The sequence below is a fragment of the Chrysoperla carnea genome, assembly GCF_905475395.1.
Source record: "Chrysoperla carnea chromosome X unlocalized genomic scaffold, inChrCarn1.1 SUPER_X_unloc_2, whole genome shotgun sequence".
NCBI classification, from domain to species: Eukaryota; Metazoa; Arthropoda; class Insecta; order Neuroptera; family Chrysopidae; genus Chrysoperla; species Chrysoperla carnea.
This window is the reverse complement of record NW_025408145.1, coordinates 255,085-262,828: the sequence shown is the minus strand read 5'-3', so window position 1 is coordinate 262,828 and position 7,744 is coordinate 255,085.

Genomic DNA, 7,744 nt, shown 5'->3' with positions numbered 1-7,744 from the left:
TTAAAATTTCTAATTTTTATTTTATGTTCTCCTGATAATTTGGTTTCGTTTATCATCATAATGTCCACCTTTTGTTCTCTGATGAACGATCTAAGTTCACCAAGGTTTTGGCGTAGCCCATTAGCATTCCATGTCGCACATTTTACGGCGGACATTGGCTAAAATTTTTTGTGCAAAAGTTGTTGAAAACCATGAATTTCTCTAATTCGTTTTTGCATTTCATAAGGTCATGGTTTAGGTCTTTTACATATTTTAGCATTCTTTCTACATCTATTAATTTGTTTAATGTGTCAAACTCACTTACCAAATTGTTTATGTTAGTAGTAGTAGATATGGATGTTGTTTGTGTTGGTGCTTGGCTGTGTACATGTGCGTACACTTGGGTGGGTCTATCATTTTGAGTGAATGGGTTTGCCATTGCCCAGACATTTGTTGGAGGTAGTGGTGCTGGCACGAATTTTTGTTGATTTCTTACAGGGACCGTGTTTGTTTTTCTTCTCCTTTCTATCTGCTCGATTTTGTTGATATAAATTCGGCATTCTGTAGAGTTTGCCGGGTGGTTATTTTCACAGTTTGCACATTTTAAAAGTTTTTTATTTTCTTCCGTGTTTTCTTTTATTGTACAGTCACGGCTCCAGTGAGGTCCTGCGCATTTTAGGCACTTTGGGTTCATTCTACAGTTCGTAGTGGCATGTGACCAGGCCTGACATCTGTGACACTGGATAATTAGTTTGGCGTTCCTGTGCCTTTCCCAGGTAATTTTTACGTTGTACACATATTTAACTTCTTGGGTTAGTTGTTTTAGGGACGTGCTTTGTCCGGTGATCACAAGATATAGAGATCTGTAGGAGGATCTCATTGGATATACTTTAATAATGTTTGTTTTGAGGCATTTCTCTATGTCTTGCTTAATTTCCTCTTCGTCGATTCCTCTTGGTAGCCCGACCAATACGAAGGCGTGGTGTTTTTCTGTCCTTTCCGTGTATGTATGGAACTCCATGTTTTCGTTGTCTAGCATTTTGACGTAGTTTTTATATTCATTTGAGTCATGGATGAATAGATTCGTTTTTTTGAACGTGTATTTCACATGGAATCCCTTTTTCACATGTTCCTTTATTTGCTCCATGAACTCCTTATGGTTATTTGGAGTGCTGTGTATAACAATTGGAGGTGGTTTATTCTTACCTCCTTGTGTCTTTTCTGTGTTTTTGTCATTTTCATTAATTTCTTTTGGGTCTGTGTCTTCTTGTTCCACATCTTCCACTATTTGACCTTCTTCAGTGGTTAGGGGATTAAATCTGTTTTTTGTGGGCACTTGCACTTGCACTTCTGTTTGTTTTTTGAAAATGTTTTGTATATTGTTTTTGTTTTGGTTTTCCATTCTTGGAGGCACTGCACTTGTGTTCTCGCTATTTTCACTAACTATTTTTTCTATTTTGTTGGCTTCTTCTTCGGTGCTTTGTTGTATTCCGACGTCATCGGGTTGCACTTTTAAAACTTTAGTGATAGCAGGGGAGCGACTAGGTCGCCCCCTTTTTTTTGTTTGGCTACGCCCGTCACTTATTTTATAGTTTGTTTTTATACTTTTTTATATTTGATTTAACTTGTTCTGTAGGTGTGTGTATGAAATTGTTTTCGCTTTGAATGTAATTATACAATAATTTGCTTCAACAATTCACTGTACTGTACGGTATGAACGCTGTACAGATAATCGGACGAGAACCGGTGTTTTCAACGTGGTATGGCTGTTGCCAGTAATAAATGAAAATTTTTACAAATATATATTTTTCATAAATATCATTAATATTAAAGTATATTATTAAAATTTTCAATGAAGTAATCAATTTAAATATATACTTATTTATTATACCATATATTTTAAATAAAAATGCAACCGCACACAGTATTCTCAAGTGGCCACCCATCCGTGGTACTGACTGTGGCAAATGTTTCTAAACTATTATTTTATAAAATATTTATACAAAAAATAATTTACTCTTATCAAATATTAATTTGTGGCCTGTATTAAGGCCTATGTTATTTTCATTTTTTAGCAAAAATAATGAAATATTTCAATATATTATTAAAGTAACAGATCATTTCTTTTTTGGTGCTGCTTTTTTAATTTTTGTAGGAGATGATTTGGCAACAGAAGCTTTCTTAGCTTTTGGTGCTTTCGGTTTACGAGCAGGGCTACTTTTGGCAGCGGATTTTGTACTTTTTGCTGGTTTTGCTTTAACTGGTGCTTTTTTTGATGCCGCTGATGATTTTGCAGTAACTTTTTTAGCAGCAGTTGATGATGATGGAGTCGCTTTTTTTGCTTTAGGCTTTTTGGCTGCCAATGATGTAGTTGTGGCTTTCTTTTCTTTTGGTGCCCGTTTACTTTTAGCACTCTTTGCTGAACCTTTTGCTCCACTTTCTTTTTTGGATACTTTTGATTTAGCTGAAGAATTAGATGAAGCGGAAGCAGCCAATTTGAATGAACCAGATGCACCTTTACCTTTAGTTTGTACCAAGGCTCCCTCAGTTACAGCAGCTTTTAAATATTTTTTAATAAATGGTGAAATTTTATCAGAATCCACTTTATAATTTGCAGCTAAATATTTTTTAATTGCTTGTAATGATGAACCACCACGTTCTTTTAAATTTTTAATTGCGTTAACAACCATTTCTGATGTACGTGGATGTGTTGGTTTTGAATGTTGTTTTGTACGTTTAGCACCAGAAGCTGTTGCTTTTTTTGTTGGTGTTGTAGAAGCAGCAGTAACCGCAGTTGCTGCAACAGCTGTAGAATTTTCTTCGGCCATATTTTTTTACTTTATAAAAATAATGTATTTATTATAAATATTTAAATGATAAAATATAATAATTCTATCAAATAAAAAATAAAGGTTTTCAATTATATCATTATTCACAATAATATAAGTCCCTATGTAAGTCAAAGTACCATGTAGAAAACACATAAAAATTAAATAGTATTTCTAATTTACTGTCGTAGTAAACATGATTTATTTTTTCAATTTCTATAATATATAAAATAATAAATTATAAATTTAATAATAATATTTATTTTATAAATTAAAATATATTTAATTTTTTTATTAACAATTATTAATAAACATAGTTTAATATTAATTATTTCAATCATACAAAACAATAATATTTTTAAGGTAAACTTAAAAAGTATATATTTTTATTTTTTATTTAATATCGATTTATTATAAATTATTAGTATATAAATAATTAAAAAATTTAATATATAAATATATATATTATAGTATAAGATTTCATTTTTAGAAAAACTTTTTTTGTCAATAATGAAAACGTATTATTATGAAATGTGTTAATCGAACATTGACAAAATATATTTCATTAGAAAATACTTTTATTTATGCATTAATATCAATAATTAACTATTAAATTAATTTTTTCATAATTATATAAAGAAATTTTATACTGATATAAGTATTTATATATTATAATATTTATTTTAAATATAAAAAAATTTATGACAAAATATATTATTAGAGTATTTGTTGAGATTAATATAAGATTATTTTAAATAAGAATTAATTTATATAATTATTAAAATATTATTAATTTTATGTTATGTAATTTTAATAAAAATAAATAATAATAATAATAAATATACAAATTTTTTAACAATTTAAATTTTATATGATCTAAATAATTTTGTTAAGTACGATATGAGAAATCATTGTAAGCTTCGTTAAGAAACTTTGTAATATAAAATAATAATAATAATATTAAATATATAAATAAATAAAATAAATTTGATATATATTTTTAGTTCATTCTGTGTATAAATCAAAGGATACCGAATAATTGGTAACGGATGCGATATATTATAGTATCGAGTATTAAAACATAATATATAAATTTATCTTGTTATTCAAATTTTTTGTTACTTAACTTATGTATTTAGAAAATTTATAATATTATTTATATAATTGACATAAAATCTTATAAATTGAAATTTTATTAATATGTATCAAAAGAAGAGAGTAACGTATTGATATAATATCAAAGGATACTGATTATTTAAATAACGAATACGTCATATATTGTTTGTGTAACGAAGTTCACTTGGCCATCTAGTTTAAAATAACATTTTCAATAGAAAGTTTATATGCTTTTTTTTTTTTTTTTTCTTTAATTATTAAAAAAATAAATTGAAATTTAATTCAATCAAATTTTATAATAATTTTAAAAAAATTTTTCCTTTTAAAAAATATTTTGTGATGTTGTGATAATATTTATTAATACAAGTGCATCCTGATACTTTTATCTCTAGTAAAGGTATGAGTATCATGAACAGTTTTGTTATCTAATGATATTATTTTGATAATATTTTGTGTATATTCTTATAATATTTTGTCTAAATATCATCATAATACAATATTATTTTGATAATATTTTATGAATATTCTTATAATATGTTACCTAAATGTCATCATAATATGATGAATTATTTCCATAATAACATATAAAAAAAGAAAAAAAAAAAAGAATCATTAATTTATAATTATTTAAATTGATTCTTTAAAAAAATATTATAATATATTATTTATAAAAATAATTTTTACTCTTATTTTAAATAAATTTGTGGCCTTTTATTAAAAGGCCTATGATCGATGTATTATTATTATAAAAATTAATGCAATGTTTTTAATTTATGCTTTCTTTTCAGTTTTCTTTGGTAATAACACTGCTTGAATGTTTGGTAATACACCACCTTGAGCAATTGTTACACCAGATAATAATTTATTTAATTCTTCATCATTACGAATTGCCAATTGTAAATGACGTGGAATGATACGTGTTTTTTTGTTATCACGGGCAGCATTACCAGCTAACTCGAGAACTTCTGCAGCCAAATATTCCATAACAGCAGCCAAATATACTGGGGCACCAGCACCTACTCGTTCAGCATAATTTCCTTTTCGTAATAATCTGTGAATTCTTCCAACAGGAAATTGTAATCCTGCTCGGCTTGATCTTGACTTTGCCTTTCCCTTTACTTTACCACCTTTACCTCGTCCAGACATAGCGAATAAATTTATTTAATTAATACTTTTTTTTGTAAATATAATCACACAGATGTGTACGTTACGGGGATTGTAACATAAATGTTTAAAATGTTATTTGGGTATTTTAATTTATAATATTTATAAAATATAAAACTTTAAAAATAAACCAATCACCTTATAGTATTATTTTCAGCCAATCAGAGAGTAGTATTCATTTTTATTGTTATATCCATCTTCGCGTATATAATACGCTAGTTGTATACACGACACGCTCATACATATACTGACTGGTGTTCTGTAACTATCTGTGTATATTAATTGTTTGTAACAATGCCACCAAAAACAAGTGGAAAAGCAGCAAAAAAAGCTGGCAAAGCTCAAAAAAATATATCAAAGAGTGATAAGAAAAAGAAGAGGAAGCGCAAGGAATCATATGCAATTTACATTTACAAAGTATTAAAACAAGTGCATCCTGATACTGGTATCTCTAGTAAAGCTATGAGTATCATGAACAGTTTTGTTAATGATATTTTTGAACGTATTGCTGCTGAAGCATCACGTTTAGCACATTATAATAAACGTTCAACAATCACAAGTCGGGAAATTCAAACCGCAGTTCGATTATTATTACCTGGTGAATTGGCAAAGCACGCTGTTAGTGAAGGTACTAAAGCTGTTACAAAATATACAAGTTCAAAATAAATAAATCGAAAATATTATTTAATTGATAACATAAAAATACATCAACATATAAAAACGGCTCTCTTTTTAAGAGAGCCATCAAATTTTTTAAATAAGAGTAAATTATTTTTATATATACAAAAAAATAAAATAAACAATTATTAATATCATATTTAATATAAAATTTTATATATTAATAGCTTGAATATATCTATTATTAGTATATCAATATTATTAATTTTAAATATAATAAAGGATATCGCGGAATATATATCGTAAATCAGTGTAATGCAAATGCATTACATTACCTTTATTATTTTCATTTTACATTTACTACTTGTTTATGTACGCTTATAATTATTAGAAAAATATTTTTAATAATTTTAAAAAATAAATGAAATAATAAAAATTTAATAATAAATTATTTATTGAAAGTATAAAAAATGGTATAGCAAAATCTTTATTTTCTTTGATTAAGGCGAAATGTTTTATTAGTTATAAATTCGATAATCTCCTATCGATACTTGTTACTCTTAACTTGTATATATAAAAAATATAATAGTATATTAATTTATAATAAAATTTTTTCAAAAATTCAATAAGTTATTGTAAAATAAAATAGATAATATACAAATTATAATTTATTATTGCAGATATATTACAATAAAAAAAAAAAATAAATAAAAATATTTGGTAATGTATGTTATAAACAAAATAATTTGTTGTAAACAAATTATATAATATGTTATATTTATTAACAAATTTATTTACTCTTATATAAATAAAATTAGTGGCTTCCCAAAAAGGAAAGCCTGTTTAAATTTATCGGATGTATTAAATATTCTTTAATAAATTTACTAAATATTTTAAGTAAATTATTATATTTTCTTAACCTCCAAAACCATACAAAGTACGACCTTGTCGTTTTAATGCATATACAACATCCATAGCTGTAACTGTTTTACGTTTTGCGTGTTCAGTATATGTAACAGCATCCCGAATAACATTTTCAAGGAATACTTTAAGTACACCACGTGTTTCTTCATAAATTAAACCAGAGATACGTTTTACTCCACCTCGTCGTGCTAAACGACGAATTGCAGGTTTTGTAATACCTTGGATATTATCACGCAAAACTTTTCTATGACGTTTTGCACCCCCTTTTCCAAGACCCTTTCCACCTTTTCCTCTGCCAGTCATTTTAATAAAAAATTATTTACAATATTTTAACGAACGGATAACACGTGTGTTAACCTCACAAGTATTGTAATGTATGTGAGCGCCGGTACAATTGTGCCTTTTTATATAAAGCATTAAAGATTTTTTAAGCCACGCCTATACAATTTGATTAGTCCATACTCTGATAGCTATCCAATAGGATATGACAACAAAAATTTTGAAATTTCATATAAATATAAATACAACACATTTATTTCGCATTTAAACATTTGACTTTGTAGTATCAAATTGTCGAATATAATTTTTAAAATTGTGTGTTTTTTTGTAAAAACATTATTATTTGAAAATGGCTAGAACCAAGCAAACTGCACGTAAATCAACTGGTGGTAAAGCACCAAGAAAACAATTAGCAACGAAAGCTGCACGTAAAAGTGCACCAGCAACTGGTGGAGTAAAAAAACCACACAGATATCGTCCTGGTACAGTAGCTTTACGAGAAATTCGTCGTTATCAAAAAAGTACTGAATTGTTAATTCGTAAATTACCATTCCAACGTTTAGTACGTGAAATTGCACAAGATTTTAAAACCGATTTACGTTTCCAAAGTTCAGCTGTTATGGCATTACAAGAAGCTAGTGAAGCCTATTTAGTAGGTTTATTTGAAGATACCAATTTATGCGCAATTCATGCAAAGCGTGTTACAATTATGCCTAAGGATATACAATTGGCAAGACGTATTCGTGGAGAACGTGCATAAGCGTTTTAAATGACAATTTAAAAAAAAAAAAACAAATAAGAAATATTTTCGGTCCTATATATAGGACCAACATATA